A 22,170-nucleotide genomic window follows, 5' to 3' on the forward strand; every position below is an offset into this window, starting at 1 on the left:
CTGAAGGACCTGCAATTGAATCCTAAAGGAATGGAACCCTTGATCTAATACACCGTAGCAAAATGTACCAAATTCGTAGTAAAAAGGCTTATGCTATGTATTTGCCCCGCACCATATACAGACCTGACAAAAACTTTGCTACGGTAAATGGCAAAAGCAAATATTTTTTTGCTACGGTAAATCCTAGCATTTACGACGACTCTCAAGATTGTCCCGTAGTAAAATGTACCTTTTGTTACGTCTTTTTACCGTAGAAAAATTAATCTTAGTAAAAAGTTATTTTTCTACTAGTGCACCTTAATACCACTCAGATAATACCCTTGTCGTGTAAGAGACATCACAATCATAGCCCCGCCCCAATCTCTTAGATATCACCCTGGGCGTCTTTGTTGCTTTCAAAACCGGCGGTATGGGGGCAACGGCTAAGATGTAGAGATGGACTCATTAGTCTGGTAGTGAGTTCCATATGAAGAGAGTGGTCGAAGGAATTTTGAGGGAGTGACCAACAAAGTTTGGACTCATTCCTCATTTTGCTAACCTACTCAATTTAGTACATTTCAATAGGTGCAAGAATTATTATATGATAAACATAGTTTAGAAATTAAGGAAATATAGGGAAGTTAAATATTTATACTAGGCGACAAAATGACATTGTTTTCTACTCTAATAGGCTGGGTTCGGTAATCAATTCGGTGTATTTTTGTGATTTTCATACACAATCCAATGTTTTTTCCAGTTTTTATGAAAATTTTGCTGTACATACGATTTTTAAGTCGGGACAGTGCATATTGGGTTTTTTCGGTTTTTGGTTCGGGTTTTCGGTATTTTTGCTTACCTCTGAGAAGAGGAATAAAATGAATGTAGCGATGAGTATGAAGCTTGAAAATGCTACCTTGAAGAATATGTGACTCTTTATTGGGTTAGGTCTTTCAGTTTGCTGTTGTAGTTTGTAAATTTCACTACAACAAATATTGCTTTATACGACGGATAAAAAGCAAAATCGTCAAAAGACCGTCAAGAAAAAAGGCGTCGTTTATACTTTTGTGTACAAAAAAACCGTCAAGAAAAGTTTTTCCCGACACTTAAAAACCGTCGGGAATACTTGCATTTTTTCTTGTCCCACATTCAGGATAGTTGTCTAGTATATAATATATTGGGAACCTGTCAATGGTCAATGCAAAAAAGCCAAAAATGAATAATAATTTTCTGCACAGTATGCGATACCACTTTATTCACAAAATATATCTTCGAAACAATATTTACATTTGAAATTTCTATTAGGCCTACCAAATACCAAACTACATTCACCAAATCTATCTACAGAATACATTGGCTGTGTTTGGTAAGCTTTTGGGCTTCCATTTCCATTTTATTTTGGGGAAAGATGTTTTGGAAGAAGAATTTGAAAATTAAATAAAGTTTGTTTGTGTTTTGGGAGGAGACAATTTGTACTGTAGCAAGTCAAATCATGTCTGAAAGGTATTGGAAAAAAGTATTTTGGAAGAAGAATTTAAAAGATAAAGTGATTTGATTTTGTATTTTAGTGAAGACAATTTTCACGTCAAATCATGTTAGTTAGAGAGAGAAATATTTGAATTTGTTTTGGGGAAAGTTTTTGAAAATAGTGTAGAAAGATAATTTTCATTTTGGGGAAAGTGTGGAAATAATTTGAAAACGGTAACAAACATAGCCATTAAGACCAAACTCTATTCACAAAACCTATCTGCAGAATACATTAAAACCAAACTCTATTCACAAAACCTATCAACAAAATAACATCTACATTTGAAGTTAAATGAACACAATACTCGACAATCAAACGCAAAAATATAAAGATGTCAAAAATATCCTCCTGCCACCATGTGCCCTCTTCTCACCATGTGATAAAAATATCCAACTTCAAACCTGTATATATGTGCATTTAATCAGTAAACAACTAAATACTCATGTGAAAAAATCTCTGAGAATAAACAACAAACTAATACATGTGATGTATGTGATACTGCTTCATATAGAGGAAACATGCTCACACAACTAAGTACTAGTAGATTTAGAGATTTAACAATCAATATTACCAAATATTACATATAAACAGAAATATTACCAAAGATACCTGAAAGTGTAGAGCATGAAAACCGATGAAGTATGAAATTGTCAAGCCAAAATCAAGAAACTACCTATTACCGGTAGACACTTCCAATTTGAACCAGGTCATCTTGCAGGTCACTGCACCTACCAAATTAAAATTAATTACTACTCTTGATATAGAATATGCATATGATTAAAGTATAACAATACTAACCTTCGTTCAAAAGAATCTTCTGTTCAAAACGAATTCTAACCCTCATTCCACAGGAAAACGAATGTGTAACTCTTGAAGACTTATGATAAGGCACGGTAATCTCGGATGAATGAGCATGTATAACACACTCCGATTTCAGAGGTTTACTCTGCTGGAAAAAGAAGTTATGAGAACGCAAGGATATACATCAACTCATAGAGAAAACACCAACATAAATAAGTCTTGACGGAAATTATTGAGTACGGAGACTCCAGTAATTACCTCGTCAACAAAATCATGCGCAATACCTTTGACAACCTCAAACAGATTGTTTTTAGTAAATGGTGCAAAATTTATGAGTTGAACACGAAGACTTAGTCAGAAGGGAATAAAAATCTGATACAAAAACACCAATAGCTAACATTATTCTTCGAGGGTTGATTAACTAGTGTCAATTTAATCATTCACATAGAGACGCGGATAAGAAAAGAAAATTGCTAGTATTAGCTACATACTTGTGTAAACATTATAACCAGAAGTCATTTGCTTCACGGGACAGATGCTCGGATATTGGTGGATGGAATTTAGTTGTTCCTGCATTAAAGAGAGCAGCAACCTGAAATAAGACCAACAAGTTACACCTAAAATTAATTCACGATAACAGATAATTGTAGACCTTAAGGCTATTATATTCAGAACACTATTATATGCATACCTCCTGATATTGATGACTTCAAGGACCATTCATATATCCGTGAATCTGTGTTATAATCAGATAATTATTTCTTGAAAGATAGATTTCATACCTTTGAAAATGGTTTAAAGCTAACATGAAATATAATAATACAAAAGTGCAACACAAAAGATTCTCACCAAAAAAAATTGAAGATATTATACAGCTAAAAAAATATGCATTTTTTGTCATTCAAAACTGAGGAAAAATAAACAAATCTACATAGTCAAATGCTTGAAGAAAAGCACATAAATTAAAATTGAAAGGATTAATACTTTACCTAGATAAACTATCTGAAAGCAATCAATTGAGCCAAAGCTCATAGAGACAGCATTCACATCCCCAAAAACGTTGGTTGAAGCTTTCTATTGCACATTCAAGCCAATGAGCTAAAGAAGAGGACAGTGAATTTCGGCAGTCTAGAAATGATGATTGGCAACAATAAAAATTTATCTAATAAAATGTTCAAAAATTAAAACGTAGGTAGATAGAAATTTTAGGGCAAAAAATCAATACGAGAAGAAAGCGGAGACTTAAGTGGCGTTGGCGATGGAGACGACGGTGGCTACGGCGGTGGCGGTGGAGATTGCGTTGGTGGTAGCGGTGGAGGTGGTAATCGCGATGGCGGTGGAGGAAGGGATCCCGATTGCGATGGAGACAACAATGAAGGAGGGGATAGCGATGGAGACGACGATGGCGGTGGATATATGATTGCGACGCCACGCGACGATGATAGCGGCGGTGGAGGTGGCGACCGCGACGGCGATAGCGGCGGTGGAGAAAAGCCCTAGCTTTTCTAGATATATCGACGGGAAGAGAAAAAGTAATAAAGTGAATTTAGGAAACTTTTTACTTATTTAATTATTTAAAACCATGTTCATTTTTAAGATTATTTTTATATTAAATTAGTTTTTTTCTTGACGGTTTTTATGTGTCCAATATCTTTTTATACGACGGTTTTTATGTGTCAAAATCGATTTAAAAAGCGTCAAGAACGGTCTTTTATACGACGGTTTTCAAACCGTCGGGTAAAACATGCGTCGTATAAAGGCTAAAATGTTGTAGTGCTTATTTTGCATATTCTATTTCTTTTGTATCTTTTTGCATTGAGGGAGCAATTGTTTTCCATTTCACCGTTGTATTTTGCATTATTCTTGTTTTCATTTTGCCCTTGTATTTTGAATTTGGCTAATGCATATTCAATTTCATTTTGTTTTACTTTCACAGGAGGAGAATTGCAACAACCACGAATGGTAAAAGGTCTTTGTCTTCGATGCAAGCTAATTGGAACGAGATGTTCCTTATTTTTCAGTTGAATTGAAAGAAGTATCAAGAGTAGTCACATTCAATGACATGGTGGTGAGCACCTTGCACCAATGACTTATTTGGTCATGGGCTCGAAACCACGAGGGAAATTGAGGAAACAGTAACTATCCTCCTTTAACAGAAAAGGTTAGTGAGCACAATTAATGAAGTTGCAGAAAAATGAGCATATTGAACCAGTTTTCTAAGTCAGCTTCATACTTAATTCCGGAGTGACTGGGATTAATCTTATATGGCTGGAAAGCTCTGCCTGTGTAGTTGCTAACCCTTCAAACGGTGCGTCATTTGGAGTTTTCTAGAAGAAGTTATGACAAATTCCGTACAAGGTGTCCAAGTTGACTACGAAGATGATCAAGTACGCATTTAACACCTATTTTTCGAAATCTTTATTATCATTTCTTCTTTTTTTCCATTTGAACTCTTATTAGTAGTATTCTAAAAGTTTTCCGATTGTTTCTAGAGTCTTTTATTATGTTGGGGATTACTAAAAGCCCGATATGGAAGATTTTCAAGAAGTATCTCTTAAAATTTCTAAGCTGGAGGGATATTGAGTTGTAATTTGCATATCGGTAGTCTGTTCGAGTTAAGAATAAACTAAAGTCTCTAATACTTTTCTAATACCTAGCCCTGTGTCTCTTACATGGATTCCTTTGAGTGGTGAGCTTTTCTCTAGGATCTTATATCTCTTGGTGGATTTCTTCAAGTGGTGAACCGAATTCTTGGTCGCTTGTATTAACTTCATTTTCCTCCATTTTTTGGATCACCGCTCGAAGAAATCCTCCTAAAAGATAGAGGACCTCGGAGAAAAGCTTACCACTCAAAGGCGTTTACCTAAGAGATAATAGAAGTTTCAGTTCAGCTGACTGAACTAACAATCATCCAAGATTATTATCCATTTGCAGTCAATGGTGCTGATTTGGTGTAGAGAATCAAATTGCTTGCTCCCCTGAATATCGTGCAAGCTAACTGGAACGAGATGCTCCTTAATTTTTTTTTTTTTGTAATGAAGGAACCAAGAACCAACCGTATAGGAGCACTGTGTAAATCTACACTCTCGCAGAATAGCTTGCAAATCATACCAGAGATGTAAATCACACTGGGCTAACAATGTGTGCCAAACTCAATCTAACGACCGCTCACAATGAGATTCGAACTTGAGTCAATTGACATAAGCTCTCTTGCTACAACCTCTAGGTTCATCCTTGCATCGTTGTTCCTTATATTTTTTATTTTTTTTGCTAATGAAGGAAACCGTAGCCAACCATATAGGTGCACTGGGTAAATCTACACTATTGTATAATAGCTTGCAAATCATAGGAGAGATATAAACCACACTAGGCTAACCATGTGTGACAAGCTCCACGTAGCGACCGTTGGCAAAAGAATTAAAACTAGGTCAGTTGACACAAACTCACTTGCTCCAACGGCTAGGCCATCCCTTGTGGGACATTGCTCCTTATATTAGTTGAATGGAAAGAAGTACAAGCTTCAAGAATACCGTACCGAGATTGCAATTTAGTATTTTTCAACCGATATCAAATTGGCAGCTTCACCAAGCAGCTCCACTTTGCACTACTCCTAATTGGGCAATTCTATTTTGTTATTAGGAAGTTAATGCATAATTTAATATAAATAAATTTTCCTTGTTTAGTTTTTGGGTAGAGTCAAATAATTAACTTATGTGAATTTCTAGATCCTTGTCCTCTCTATATGGACAACCTATTTGGTGGAATCTTTTGTTCAATATTCTTGCATTAAATGTACCTTTGTGTGTCTTCTATTGTAATTTAAATGTACTTCTTTTTGTTACATTTATCTTATGGGTAAATTACAAACACCCCCTGAGGTATGGTCAAATTACAAAAACACCCATTTTGTTTGGATAATTACAACCACCCCCTCAACTCCTCAAATTTAGTGGAATCTTCGAGATTATATGGAATATTATTACTTTTGTACCCGTTTTATCCCATTCAAACTTTACATTATGAAGCAAGGTGATCATAATATGTGATTTTTAGCTTGTATATATCAGTTTGTGGTGCATTGGAAACTGTATTTTTACACAAAACGAGTACAAACTTGAGCATATTCCACGGAATCTAGATGATTATGTTGAATTTGGCACCATAAGGGTGGAGGTGTAAGAAAAAATCATAGTTGAGGGGGGTTGATGTAATTATCCAAACAAGAAGGGGGTTTTGTAATTTGACCATACCTCAGGGTGGTGTTTGTAGTTTACCCTTATCTTATAGATACTAGATTTTTGGAATGTGCGATGCACAAGATTGGAGTAAAATTAATACTGGGTAAAGTTCAATTTAAACCAATGTTATCAGAATCGGACCGGACACAAAACCGAATAGGCATTTGGGTCACGGTTGGACCGGTTCAACGGGGTTTGACCCGGGTTTTTTATTTTTTAATTATTTTATCAATTTTAATATTTAAATTTATATTTTCTATATATGTTATTTTATTTTTCACACTCTCTTCCCTTTTATTATTAACTTTTTAAATATATAAACTATTCCTTTTATTATTTTCCACACCCAATTTTTTCTTATATATTTTTTATACTTATTTTTTTTCTTTGGGAAAATATGCAATACCCCCCTCAAATGAAAAATATTATGAGTAAAACCCAATTGACTTTTAAGACTTTTGCACAAACCCACATCCCAAACTTAATTAGTGAAACCCCCTCAATTAAACATAATAAGACATAAGTACCCTTATTAACAGTTTTTTATAATAAATCAAATATTTAATCACGATATCTTTCCATAACCGTTTCCCTTTATTATAGGCGGACGTGATTCTCTTTGATATACAGACGTGAGTTCAGCCGAGATTAGGTGAGAATAGAGATTTCATGGTCGTTCAAACATTCTTTGTTCGTTGCCGGAGTTAAACTGCGTTTGAAGGTTAGAGATTCTGCTTTATTTTTGTTGGTTTTTGTAAATGGGGCTGGGTTGTAGTGTGTGTATCCAGATATGTGTGTATGTAGAACCGAATTTTTATTGTTTCTTTTGGGTCGTCTTAATTGGTGTAAAGGATCGTTACTGATTGAAAAATTTATTCCGTTTTACACAGAGTCACGTTGTGGCTACTCAGTAAATCTTTTGTTCGTTTTGTGTTAATTGATACGCTAGTGTAATTTTTTTGTAATTTATTTTTTGCGTTACTTGATATGTTAGTGTAAGTTTCAATGTGTTTGTTGTGGTTGAATTGAATTCACATAATATCATGTGTTTTGCATTTACAGAGTAGTGCAGATTTATTCATCAGAAGTAGTCACATAGTAGTCACATTCTCAAATTTTTTTGTGTAGTACTGCACAACATGTCGTCAACCTTGATGATTGTGTTGAAGTATGGAGGCTCGTTTTGGGTGAAGATATGTCAGGGTGATTTTGTGTATGAAGACCTCGTTGGCTTTTGTCACCGATAAGTGGTGCAGTTTGAATGCGAGGGATGTATCGATGACTTACAATGTTGATGGATATGGCGAGGGTATATTCTCACTTACTGACTTACTGAATATGACTTACTGAATATGACTCACATAATAGTCATATTCTCACTGTTCTGTTAATAATTATGACTATTGTTGATTCACTCGATTAGTGATTTATGAATTTCTTGTTTGTTCCCCACTCTCTCTTTCAATTTTTTTTTCCTGATCTGAACAACAGCAGTTACATGACTATAGTCATATTCGAATATGACTATAGTCATATTTATGTATTTTCCGAATATGAATATGACTATTGTTGAATATAATCTATCTTCTCGTTTTCAAGTTGACTTCTAGTAAGTAGATTCAAATTGATTTTTTGTGTGGATACTGATTGGATTGTTTTCGTAAACAATAGGGAATATTCGTTGTTTTATATGATTTGGTAAACATGACTATGCCATATAATCGGAATTTTTAATTTCAAAATAAAAAAAACAACAATGTAAAGAAAGAATATGACTACAGTTAATATAGTCACATATAGTCATATTCAACTATAGTCATATTCGGGTTGCAAACTTGTGGAGAGAAAAATTTCAATTTTTTGTTTTAAAAAATAAAAAAAAATTAAAAAAAATATTTTTATTAAAAAATATTAAAAATAAAAATAAATAAAAAATGGCTAAATAAAGTCCGAAAATAATATAAAAATAAAAAATAAAAAAATAAAATCCGAAAATATATATATTTTTTTGATTTGGTAGCATTTTTTTAGGAATTTGGAAGCACATTTTTAGGAATTAAATTGTTATTATGGAAAGAGAGAAAAAATAAATAATTGCGATAAATTATACTAATTATTCCTAATTAGCGGGATTTGGTGGCTCATTAATAGGAATTTTGTAAATAGTAGATAATTATAATAAAAAAACGTGCGGGATTTAGTTTCCTTATTAATAGGAATTTTGTTAATACTAGATAATTATTAAAAAAAAGTAGTATAAGGGTAAAATTGGAATTAAATATTTTAAGGGGTTTTCATAAAGAAAGAATTATAGCATGAACATATCACTATTTTTTATCTATAGGAGGGGTGTATTGGTAATGACCCCTTTTTCTTTTCTATTATCTCTCCTCTCTCCACCTTATCTCCTCTTATCACCTCTACCCACATACCTTCCTCCCGTCTCTCTCCCCTTTTTTTTCTCCTTTTTTTTTTTTTTTTTTTGTTTTCAGTTTCTATGTCAGATCTATTGAATTCTGGCCACCCACAGCCTTTAGATCCGGCCACCTCCGGCGAATTTTGCGCAAATCCGGCCACTAACAGCCATCGTGAAGTGTTTTAGATAAAACCCCGGGTCATTGACCGGTTTCCGGGTTCGCCGGGTTTTGCCGGTCGAACCGGGTTTTTGACATATGACCCGGGTTCTTGAATATCCCGGTTTTCAGCGTCAGACCGAACCGCTTTTGTGGCGGGTCGCGGTAGGACCGGTCCGACCGTCCGGTCCGGTCCGGTTCTGATAACATTGATTTAAACGACAAAATTAAGATTTCAATTCATTTTGATGGTGTTTTGCTATATGTATTAGTGATAAATTTCCGTCTATAAACATTTTTCCCCATATTTATTAATTCAACTTTATGTAATTGATGTAATATGGTTGTATATTTATCTTATCCATGTTAAGAAAGAAATCTGACGAATCTTCTACTTTATCATTCATAACAGGTCTCAATTAAATGTAAATCAATGATGCCATTAAATATCAAGGAATGCCGATGAAATTGGGCTCAAATTTCTATAAAGACGTTACCTCCATAAATATAAAAAACTTGATATTTGTGGTAGCATTTTTATGAATAAGGGTTTACAATAATTCACTCTCTACCTCTCTTTCTCTCTCTAGAAAAAAAATCATCTCAAGCTTTTATATAAGAAATCGTTCCAAAACCCATCTTATTGTAGCGATTAACAAAGGAAAATGAGTGCATCGGATGAATATTGAGATACACAATCCAATGAGGTAAAATTTGTTCGTTTTTGTTCTATAAATCGGGAAACCGTGACTCACGACCAAAGTGGGTGCTGAAAAATGATTTTCACGCTCAAACTCGACGCAAAAAAGACCAATCCACGCCCAAAGTGGGCGCCCAGTCGGCCTTTTCGTGCCCGGTTTGGGCGCGACACTGTTTCTCGCGCCCCGTTTGGGCGCCAACCACTTTTGCAGTTTTTTTTATTTTTCTAATACTCTTTTAACGTTATTTTGTTTCGTAATTTTAGGAAGAGCAACAAAATTATTTTATGTTCGAAGTTGATTATAGTGAGCATTTTATAGTAACCAAATTATTTAACTCGAGGGATGAGTTGATAGATTTTGACGATGCATTGGTGGGGTAGACGTCGAGCGTGTGACATTATAAACAGTAGTTGATGTATTTTTTTTGTATGTAGTTCTTGTATTGTTTGATGTTTATTCCCATTCTAAACAATTGTTGATGTATTTTCTTTTTATGTAGTTCTGTGTTGTTTGATGTTTATGTAATATATTTGTTTGATGTTTATGTAAAATAAAAAAAAAACATAAAAATAAATAATAATCCGGTCATAATTAAAAAAAACATATAAGAATAAATAACAGCCTGTCGATAATAAAAAAAACCTAAAAATACGTAATAGTCTGACAATGATACAAATTAATTAACTAATGAATGAAATAAAAACAAAAGATTGTAATTAAATAAATAAACTAAAAAAGTGCATTTCCACGCCCATTTTGGGCGTGTAAACGATTATCACATGCTCGTTTTGGGCGTGAAAATCGCGCAACATCAACAAGATAACCCCCCAAAACACGATTTCTTGGGGGTTTTCACATGATTAACACCAAATTAACCACAAATTAAACCCATATAACTAATTTAAATGAGAAATTACCTTTAATTTTAGAGAGATTTTCGGATTTGGGACGACTTGTGAGAATTGTTGTGGGGTTTTTTAAGTTTTGGGGCTTTTGGGGGGTTTTGGTGGTTTTAGAGAGAAAAAGTCAGGAATAGAATGAACGGTATTCGTAATTTCAATCCTGTGTAAATCATTTCAGTATATATAATTAGTACAATGTATGATTTAACATTATCACTTAATTGCCTAATAAAAATTATCTCTAATGTGTAATATGATATTTTAACCCCTAAAAATACACCATTTTTTTTTTCTTTTATACATAAGAGGGAAAATTACACTTTTTGTCCTTAAACATTTTTCGCCACGATTTTGGTCCTCAAACTTGTCACTTTTTGATAATTTTAGTTCGGCCGTCAAATTTGGCTGTTAAGTTGGATGGAGTCGTCACATGCGCCTCACGTGACGTCCATTTGGCAAACAAAAAATGAGCTGGAAGACACGGATAAGTCCCCATTCTCTCTACCCGATTCCCTAACCCAAAACCCTATGTAAACCACGAAATTCACCTCAAAACAGTCATCTTGGACCATGGATTAAGATTCTTGACAAGAAATTGCAAGTTTGATTTATACACATTTATTTCATCAACCTGGTTGGATAGGAAATTTTCCGCAACTTCTTTGATGAAAATGCATTTATTTTTCTATTCGTCGGTTCTCTCCCTTTTTTTAATATTAATTTTGATTCCTATAAATCTAACAATTTTTTTATTTTTGGTAGAGTAGAGTATGAACTTGAAGTGATATGAAATTTGTTTTCAATTCCTTTATTCAATTTTATCATCCACCTGATTGCTGACCTCAATTTCATCATCCACCAAATAAATAGTTGATTAAGCATATTCGATAGAGTTTGTCAGCAATAAGGGATATGTTATAAAAAATTGCACGTCAAATTTATACACATGGTTTTACCTCTCTTTCTATCTCTTGATCTATATTTTACAGTTGTGGACATGAGACTATAATAATAAATAAAAAACTCATTTTCATTGCATGATAGGGATAGAGCGGGGTTACGAAATTAGGGGAGAGAGAATGAGGCGTGATTAGCTGTCTTCGAGCTCATGTTTTGTCTACCAAATGGATGTTATGTGAGGCGCACGTGACTGACTCCATCCAACTTAACATCAAATCTAACGGCCGAACCAAATTGTTAAAAAGTGTTAAGTTTGAGGACAAAAACCGTGACATAAAATGTTTGAGGACAAAAATCATTTTGTATGGTAAGTATAGGAACCAAAAATTTAATTATCCCTATATATATATATATATATATATATATATATATATATATATATATATATATATATATATATATATATATATATATAGGGCAAATTACCAAAACCCCCCTGAGGTAAGTCTGAATAACAGAAATTCCCCCCACGTTCTCGTAATTACGAAACCCCCCCTGAGGTATGCAGACATCTTACAAATCGCTCTAACGGTGTTAAACTCGATAGAATCTTTTTGATTCTCCCGAATATTCCTCCGATAATACCAATTTTGCCCTTGTACACGAAATTACCCTTAGGGGGGTAATTGTAAGCATTTTATAGGGGTCATAAATATGTACACAACTACAACAACACTGATAACTTTTGATAAGCAAATTCTATTACAGAAAAAAATGGAGAAACTCGTATAGAAGCTTCATATTTGGTTGCTATACATATTGCTTAGTGAATTCTCCTTGCTATCATAATCAACCATTAGCTTAAACTTATAGCTAGTTAAACTCATAACCCAATCTGCTGAGCCGCAAAGTCGAAAAAAGTAGAAAAACAAATATGATAAAAACATTCAGAATTTATTTTGCTTTTGTCGAAACTAGCCACATTGAGGACGAACATTCATATTATTAACCCTGTTCCCGAATTCATATACCGAAACCAGAAAGCCAAACATCTTCTGCACAATTACCTTTACCACATCAAAAAATGCTGATTTACTACAAGATACTATTTGTAACTGCAAGTACGAACAAATTCGCAAAGAAACACAATCGTGAAGGACAAATGAATTTTAAAATTTGAACTTTCATGACGAAATTCAGTTTGTTCGTATCAAACACAGTAACGAGCAAATTAATTCACATGAGATATCAGAAATTCCAAATCCTCCACATCACTTCAAAAATCGAAAAAGTTCTACAAATCCGCGTAAAATGTTATAAAATCTCGAAGGAAAGTACCTGTACCACCGGATTTTCCTCCTCCATCATTTTCCTCACAGAATCTTTTCCCTCATCCGCCATTTTCCCCTCTTCTCTAACTTCCTCCTCCTCCTTTTCCCCTTCTTCATCCTTCAAATTCCCCGTCGGCAGCAATTCAGCTTCAGAGCAGGGATTATCAGCAATAACACCACCATCGTTATCACTCACGGCATTATCGGGGAGAATCGGAGCAGAATTAGCGACCTCTGGATTGGGATTAGGGTTTGAAATCGCGGCTACGTCGTCGTCGGAGGAATGGAGGCGGGAGAGGGCTCTGGCGCGGCGGCGGAGGAGATTTTTGAAGTCCTTGGGTGAAATCGTCGGAGATGGGCACGGCCAATTGCGGGGAACATCCGGCACCTTGTGGAGGTTGCCTTTGTACACCTGATAGCAACACAAAATATATATATTGATAAATGGAAATTACAGATAACAGAGATTGAATCGGGAAGCTTAAACACACGAAAAGCTTCGAGAAACAAGTCCAAACATTCAGCTCAAAACCTAAGAAAACTTAACCTAAAAATCAGCTACCTTCTCTCAGCTCAACTTTCCCTATTTATACTCAATCTATAACTAGAAAGTGCTACTTAAGATAAAATACGTAATAACGATTTACTAGCCAGCAACTCTTCCTTTTCTTCCTTTATTCTTCGGCCACGTGTCATGATGAGAGCCGCTACTAATAAAAACGTGATAAGGCTTGAAAACGCTAAACCGAAGCGCGTTATTAACTACGTCTTAGTAATATAGGTGCGGTAAATATAATATTGAATAATCTGCATGTCTTCTTCCCTCTTCGTCTCTTTTTCTGCATGTCTTCTCTTCCTCTAGCTATAATTATGTCTTCCGGAATGAGCTCGTAACAACACCCCACTCCGCAAAGCTCAGCCTCACGGTGTCGGCAAACTTCTTCAGAAGCTCCACCATCACCGCCTGCAGCAGAATGTCATGACCCATGACGGTGACGGCGGCGGCAACAACGGTGGCGACGGTGGTGAGTTGAAGAACGGCAATAATTTTGGAAGTGAAGTGGGATTGAGTTTTGCAGCTGGGCCGAAAACAAGTGGGCCGAAATTTATTAATGAGTCGGGCCCAAGTGCAATTGGAGATTGGAAGAAATTAATTAAATATTTTAATTGTTATTTTCAGATTTTAATTATTATTAGAGGTTTTTGTTATGGGGAAATGAGGGATAACCCCTAGTTTTGAAAATATATATGGATAGGTCCTATTGATTTTTCTTTCCTAGTCAAAAACCCAAATTCTAATCTTAATTTGACAGACCCCCCTAGACAAATTAAAATACCTGTTTTACCCTTTTAATTTCAATTCAATAAATACCATATTTCCCTAAATTTCTCTATCTTCCGTCTCACACCCACCAAACGACACATCTCCCCTCTCTCTCTCTCTCTCTCTCTCTCTCTCTCTCTCTCTCTCTCTCTCTCTCTCTCTCTCTCTCTCTCTCTCTCTCTCCATCTTCTCCTCTCTCGCCAGATCTGCTCCTCCCCATTGCCTTCCACCGCTGGTTGCTGCCCCATCACCGCCTTCCGCCGCTGCTCCCCACCGTTTTCCGCCGCCAACCGCTGCTCCTCTGCTTTCCGCCGCCGGCTGCTACCCACTCACCGTCTTTCGCCGCTGCTCCCCACCGCCTTTCGCCGCCAGCTGCTGCCCCCCGCCGCCCGCCGCTGTGACGTTGAGTTGATCCCGCCGGTATGTGAAAGATGCTGCTTTGTGCCTAAAACCTAATTAGTATATATATATATATATATATATATATATATATATATATATATATATATATATATATTTATATGTTCTGTTCTTGGATGAATGTGTTTAGAGATTGTTGATTTAAATAGTGGGAATTTGCTATTTTGATGAGATGAAGGATGTTCCTTCTGGTAGTATATATATACCAGTTTTTTTTTTTAAACCAAATTATTTTGAAATTCATAAAAAAATATATAAAATAAAAGTTATTAAATAAATTAAAATTAAAACTCACTTGAATGTTTTTGGTAGGGACGTAAGGAGTGTCCCCAACTAGAACCTTGTGTGCCATGTGGAAGGATTCGAATCTGGTTCTAGATACTCCGAGAGGCTTAGTAGGTGAAATCCGGGTGGCCCATTCACATTTCTTGCATCATCTTTTTTTAGAAAATGGTGGAAGAGCCTTCAGATTGAGATTTTAGAGAGAGACGGAGGTAAGAAGTGGACGGTGTTCTTCAATTCAAAACAGTTCTCTTGCAACCGATTAGAGTTGTTGTCGTATTGAAAATTGGTATTTGAGTCTATAAATACAAACTACACTATATAGTCACATGTGGTCATATAATTGTAGTCATATATGTAGTCTTATGTGGTCATATACATATAGTCATATATAGTCACATGTGGTCATATACATATAGTCATATATAGTCACGTGTGTTAACATATAGCGACATATAGTTATATATAAACATGTGTTTTTTCTAAGGTATAGTGATGTTGATGATTGTGTTTTTTCAATTTTTTTGTTCGCTGGAAAACTTGAAAAATTCAGCGATGACAGCCATTGGTAGCTGGATTTGATCTGTCTCAGGCTCCATCAGCAACGCCAAAGGCTGCTCCAACAGCAGCTGTTGAGTGTAAATTTTACGCTCAATACGTTTACTTTACGTGGATCTTTTGTTTAGATTTAATTATATTTGTGCTTTTAATTGATTGATTTTGTGTTTTATAGGTGAAAACGATAATTAGGTGTCCATGAAGGAAAAAAGATCAAAAAGAAAGGAAAAAGTTGCAAATAAGGAAATAAATCAAATTGGAAGAAGGAATCTCGCCACAGCTTTGGCAGTGTCCACCATTTCGAGCATATCTCTCTCATACGAACTCCAAATCAGCTGATTTTGGCGGCATTGGAAACCTAATTTCAAGGGCTACAACTCTTATTTACGCAACATTCCGAAATTCGGACTCCAACATGGCGAAAATCGAAGAACAAATCCTGGTGGAGGAAAGTGGCGGAAATAGATTCCTAGTAGGTTTCTACTACTTCCTTATCAAGAAAAGCCTATAAAAGCAACAAGTCCCTACACCATACGCACGAAATTTTACACCACAAATCGCGAGGAACGAAGATCAACGAAGACTCAAGCATAGTTTTTCTTATTTATTTATTTTATTTTCTTTATCATAAGAACTACGAGTAGCTAAGTCTTTATTTCTAGGATTTTATTTGGAACCCTATGTGGGATTTATGAACCCAATTCTATGATTTTATGCAACTTTTAATTCCGGATTATTTCTTCTACTTGTTTTATTAAGTGCATGAACTTGATCAACTTATGTGCTTTTATGTTATTGTTAATCGCATGAATCGGAAGATCGGGTTAATAATTAGAACTGTGGTAGAAGAGCCTTTGTGGTATTAACATAGGAATATAGTTAATCTCTTAGGTAGCCATTATTGAGATTTGTGCTTAATGTTGTGTTCTAGAATTAATTGCATAGGAATATAGTAATTGAATCTAGAGTATTAGAATCGTAATACACGCGGAAGCGGGTTATGATTATTTTAGCATCTCAGGTTAATAATCCGGGTTAATAACTTGCATAATTGAAGGAATTGGGGGAATAATAATCACATAGGGGGAAGAATAAAATCCTAGGCTTGTTTTCATTGATTAAATCTTCGTTTTAAATTGCTTTCTTGTTTTTGCTTGCTTTTAATTTAGTTTAATTTAGTTAATTCTCTCAAAATTCGACTGTGTAGGGTGGGCTTGATAATAATTGGTAGAATTTAGCGTCTAGGATTAGATAATTAAATATTCCCTGTGGGTTCGATATCCGGACTTAATTGTCCACTATATTACTTGTACGATACGTGCACTTGCGTGTAGGTTTTCGCCCAACAAGTTTTTGGCGCCGTTGCCGGGGAATATTTTAATTATTTATTTTATTCTAGCTCTAAATTTGAACAATTTTCACGATTCACCCAAATTAATTTTTTTTTTTTTAATATATTTTTTTTTTCTTTGGTTACATGTCAGGTTACAATTTTCGCGCACCTCAAACGGGATACGAATGGCTTCCGTCTGGCGAATACCTCCAAAATACCTATAATATGCCGTTACTTTGTTCAAGATGTGGTGGAGATCATTACACTAACCAATGTTGGTATGCACCGAAAGCGAATAATTTCATAGATAACACCAACGGCGGTTATTGGAACACATACACCAACACGCCACGAGAACCAACTGTTCAGGAGTGTTATTTGAACTCCGTCCTTGAAGAATTTATGAAATCCACTCAAGCATCTATCCGAAGACTGGAGTTACAATTGGAAGAATTCAAGCGCCAAAGGTCTCTTGAAAATATTTCAGACAATATCGAGAATGGTTGCAACAATGAAAATCCGTCTACAACTTGTAGTGAGAAAAATCCTTTAGACCTAGAACTTATTGTCGATGAGAAGGAAAAGGAACTTATGAAGACGCTTAAGGAGGATGAATATGAGAATGCAATCGAGCTCAACTCCAAAGATGTCTCGGAACAAGAGAAGAAGGAGATGGATGTGGTTAGTGCAAATATTCAAATTGATGATCTTATTGTTATTCCTGACGTGGCTTTGAAGGCATCAATAGAGGTTGATGAGAAGACGAATGTGTTTGAAGTGGAGGTTATACGCGGACGTGAGGTTTTTGTGTACCGATTTGAGGGAGCGGGTGATGAAGATCCCATCTTGGCTTCGTACCGATTGATTACAACTAAGAAAGACTTCAAGCTAAGGTGGACCCTGACATATTGCAATCCTATCCCTGTATCGGTTGCAATTGAAGTGACAAAGCTCATGGATGGATGCGCAATCTACAAGGCTTTGGATTGGACATAACAATTTCAAGAAGCAAAGTCCGGCTGAAGACTTAAAATTTAGCGCTTCTCGGGAGGCAACCCGAGCTTTATTGTTTTTCGTAGTTTTCTTTGATTTTTCGTTTCGTTTTTATTTTCATAGGCATGCATTCTAATTAATCTATTTGAATTTTAATTTTCAGGGTCGAAAACATGGTCAGGGGGTCCAGACGGCCGTCCGAAATTGCAAGCAAAATCTCAGACGGCCGTCTGGGAAACAGAAAGCCCCAAACGGCATCATTGCCTGTGGGACGGCCGTCCGAAAATAAGGCACAAACATGGGACGGCCGTCCCGTGAACAGTGGGGAGACAGAGATGTCGGACGGCCGTCCGAAAATCAGCACAAAAACCGGGACGGCCGTCCGACGATTTTTAGGGCGTTTTAACTTTAAAAAAATTAGATTTTTTCCCCCATTATTTCCTAAACCCTCCTCTTTCCTTCTCTCAAACTCCCACACACAAATGGAAGCTAGAGAATCGAACCAAATTCTCCAAAATCTACTCTTTCAAGGCACGCCCACAAGGTGTTCGACAAATTGCCTCAACCAAATTTGGAGGCCGATTCTCATCCAATTTTTACCGGCACCCATTCTTGAGCCCGTACCCGAGCTTTCTGATGAGGACGAGCGTGAGAGAGCGAGAGAGGAGCACCCCGATCACACCGACTCCGAATAAATCAGGTGTTTTCTATCCTTAAAACTTTGTGCTAATTTCGTTGAGGGAAACGAAAATTTTAAGTTTGGGGGTGAAAAACATGTTTTTGTGCTTATTTGTTTTAGTTTGCATGCATTAGGTTTTATTCGTTTTTATTGTTTTTCTCGTTTTTCCGGAATATATATTAAAAAAAAAAAAAAAAAAAAAAAAAAAAAAAAAAAAAATGCTTGAGTCGAATGCATCGATGATTTATGATGATGAGAGATGATCAATGTTTGATGATGAAATTGCTTGTTTTATGTGATAAGGATTTGATGTTTGTTTAGCTTTCGATTCAACGGGACTTAGAAGCGAATTATTGCTAGGAATCACATTTTGTGCATTGCTTTTGTTGAATGTTTTGTATTTTAAATTTGGAATTAATTTGTGCTAGATCATGCTATGTTCGGTTTTAAGACTCACCTTAGGAAATTTATGATACGAAGTATTGAGTAGTAAGTGATTTGGGATATGATTTGGGCCTTCTTTGAACCGTTTGAGCCTTTCAAGCCGACCTTTTTATCGAAATTCCTTAGAACCTTGATTTGAGCCTCGGAGAAAAGGTGTTCTTTCTTTTAGCCATGTGTATAAGGTAGAATAGGTGGAGATTCTTGAAAATTACCCCTTGGAGTTCGGTCGAAATTTTTTATAAGGTCCTTCTTCTTCTTCGAAAAAAAAAAAAGAAAAAAAAAAAAAAAAAAAAAAGAAGAAAAAAAAAATTAAAAGAAGACAAATATATATATATGCTTCTATATAAAAAAAAACAAAAAAAAAAAGAAAAGAAAGAGAAGAAGAAGAGACTAGAAGGGAGAAATAAGGACTAGTTGTTGAATTTTTTTTGAAAACTCGATCCATTGTCTCAAAAGCAAAAGTGGAGACTTTTGAACTTTTGAGAATCGAGTTTATTAAAGTCCGTAGAGGTGAATTCATTGTTTCAAACGCCTATCTTTCAAATTTTGGCGTAATCACCTAAATTCAAGAAGAATAGCCACATATACCCATATTTCCTACCTCGAACCAAAGAGCCTAACAATTGAAAGCCACAAAGCCCCAATGATCCCAATAACTTAATGTTCGATATTAGTAGAGTAGAATAATTTGGTGAGTATTTGGAGTCAAGCATATGCATGTAAGTATAAATTCTTTCCATCTTTAATTTGCAAATATTGGATGCTTGAAGCAATTGTATGAATTGTGGTTTTTGGTAATGGTGAGTGACTAAGTGTTGTTGAATTTTGAGCTTGCGAATGCCTAAGAATTGTCATTATAATTACAAGTTCTGAAAACGTGAAGTTGATCATTGATCTATGTGATGAGATGTTATAGTTGCGTTATTTGCTTATCGATTAGATTTTGCTTGAGGACAAACAAAAGTTCAAGTTTGGGGGTGTGTTGAGTGTAAATTTTACGCTCAATACGTTTACTTTACGTGGATCTTTTGTTTAGATTTAATTATATTTGTGCTTTTAATTGATTGATTTTGTGTTTTATAGGTGAAAACGATAATTAGGTGTCCATGAAGGAAAAAAGATCAAAAAGAAAGGAAAAAGTTGCAAATAAGGAAATAAATCAAATTGGAAGAAGGAATCTCGCCACAGCTTTGGCAGTGTCCACCATTTCGAGCATATCTCTCTCATACGAACTCCAAATCAGCTGATTTTGGCGGCATTGGAAACCTAATTTCAAGGGCTACAACTCTTATTTACGCAACATTCCGAAATTCGGACTCCAACATGGCGAAAATCGAAGAACAAATCCTGGTGGAGGAAAGTGGCGGAAATAGATTCCTAGTAGGTTTCTACTACTTCCTTATCAAGAAAAGCCTATAAAAGCAACAAGTCCCTACACCATACGCACGAAATTTTACACCACAAATCGCGAGGAACGAAGATCAACGAAGACTCAAGCATAGTTTTTCTTATTTATTTATTTTATTTTCTTTATCATAAGAACTACGAGTAGCTAAGTCTTTATTTCTAGGATTTTATTTGGAACCCTATGTGGGATTTATGAACCCAATTCTATGATTTTATGCAACTTTTAATTCCGGATTATTTCTTCTACTTGTTTTATTAAGTGCATGAACTTGATCAACTTATGTGCTTTTATGTTATTGTTAATCGCATGAATCGGAAGATCGGGTTAATAATTAGAACTGTGGTAGAAGAGCCTTTGTGGTATTAACATAGGAATATAGTTAATCTCTTAGGTAGCCATTATTGAGATTTGTGCTTAATGTTGTGTTCTAGAATTAATTGCATAGGAATATAGTAATTGAATCTAGAGTATTAGAATCGTAATACACGCGGAAGCGGGTTATGATTATTTTAGCATCTCAGGTTAATAATCCGGGTTAATAACTTGCATAATTGAAGGAATTGGGGGAATAATAATCACATAGGGGGAAGAATAAAATCCTAGGCTTGTTTTCATTGATTAAATCTTCGTTTTAAATTGCTTTCTTGTTTTTGCTTGCTTTTAATTTAGTTTAATTTAGTTAATTCTCTCAAAATTCGACTGTGTAGGGTGGGCTTGATAATAATTGGTAGAATTTAGCGTCTAGGATTAGATAATTAAATATTCCCTGTGGGTTCGATATCCGGACTTAATTGTCCACTATATTACTTGTACGATACGTGCACTTGCGTGTAGGTTTTCGCCCAACAGCAGCACATGGTGCAGTTGTTTTGCAATCGATAGATTGAAATTGTTGTTGTGTTGAAAAGTAGGATTTGAAGCTATAAATACAAACTACACTATATCTGACTATAAGTCACATGTGGTCATATACATGTAGTCATATATAGTCACATAGTAGTCATATATAGTCACGTGTAGTCATATACATGTAGTCATATATAGTCACGTATAGTCATATACATGTAGTCATATATAGTCACGTGTAGTCATATACATGTAGTCATATATAGTCATGTGTAGTCATATATAGTCACGTGTAGTCATATACATGTAGTCATATATAGTCATGTGTAGTCATATATAGTCACGTGTAGTCATATATAGTCATGTGTAGTCATATATAGTCACGTGTAGTAACTCGTAGTAATATATTGTTATATATAAGCTATATAAGTTATGTGTTTTTTCTGATGTACAGTGATGTTGATGATTGTGTTTTTCCAATTTTTTGTTGGGTATTAATTGATTTATAATATCAAGATTAAATTGTGAATTTTTACTTTTGGTATAGATGAAGTTTTTTTTATATAATCATATGTAATATATATACAGGAGTCATGTCTACTCAATTTCAATACAGTAAATTTATCAAAAAATTGAAACAAAATTAAAAATTAAAGATTTAAAAATTTAAAATTTTTAAAAAAATATTAAAATTAAATTTTTTTTAAAAAATATTAAAATTAAAATTTACAAAAAATTAAGCAATTTTAAAAAATAAAAAAAATAAAAACTACAACAGAGGTATATATAAAAAGTATAATAAAATAAACATTTATAATTTTTTATTAAAAAAATCTGAGAATGTGATAAATGCAGGTCTGAATGCTAATTGCAGTTGACCATAATGCTGAATGCAGTTAGCGAAAATGCTGAATGCAGTTGAACAAAAATTAG

General features: G+C 34.9%; 1 protein-coding gene and 2 long non-coding RNA genes across 8 annotated transcripts in view; all 3 read right to left on the bottom strand.

Moving 5' to 3' along the window:
• The window catches only part of LOC105962293 (putative disease resistance RPP8-like protein 4), a 77,955-nt gene that overhangs the window by 25,373 nt on the left and 30,412 nt on the right, over positions 1-22,170 (bottom strand). The window lies entirely within an intron of this gene.
• LOC148772727 (uncharacterized) lies at positions 1,710-3,894 on the bottom strand. 6 transcript variants are annotated; one of them, XR_016031622.1, is made up of 7 exons: positions 3,531-3,891; positions 3,295-3,403; positions 2,997-3,041; positions 2,797-2,897; positions 2,303-2,450; positions 2,178-2,232; positions 1,710-1,905 (listed from the first exon to the last, which is right to left on the bottom strand). It is a non-coding gene; the product is annotated as an uncharacterized LOC148772727 (long non-coding RNA). The 6 variants fall into 6 exon arrangements; XR_016031619.1 differs by having other exon boundaries at positions 3,295-3,433; XR_016031623.1 differs by having other exon boundaries at positions 2,178-2,226; positions 3,295-3,894.
• Positions 12,795-13,925, bottom strand: LOC148772728 (uncharacterized). Its single transcript, XR_016031607.1, has 2 exons — positions 13,851-13,925; positions 12,795-13,362 (listed from the first exon to the last, which is right to left on the bottom strand). It is a non-coding gene; the product is annotated as an uncharacterized LOC148772728 (long non-coding RNA).

This window comes from Erythranthe guttata, chromosome 1 (assembly GCF_056151865.1).
Source record: "Erythranthe guttata isolate IM_541 chromosome 1, IM_541, whole genome shotgun sequence".
In the NCBI taxonomy this organism is placed as follows: Eukaryota; Viridiplantae; Streptophyta; class Magnoliopsida; order Lamiales; family Phrymaceae; genus Erythranthe; species Erythranthe guttata.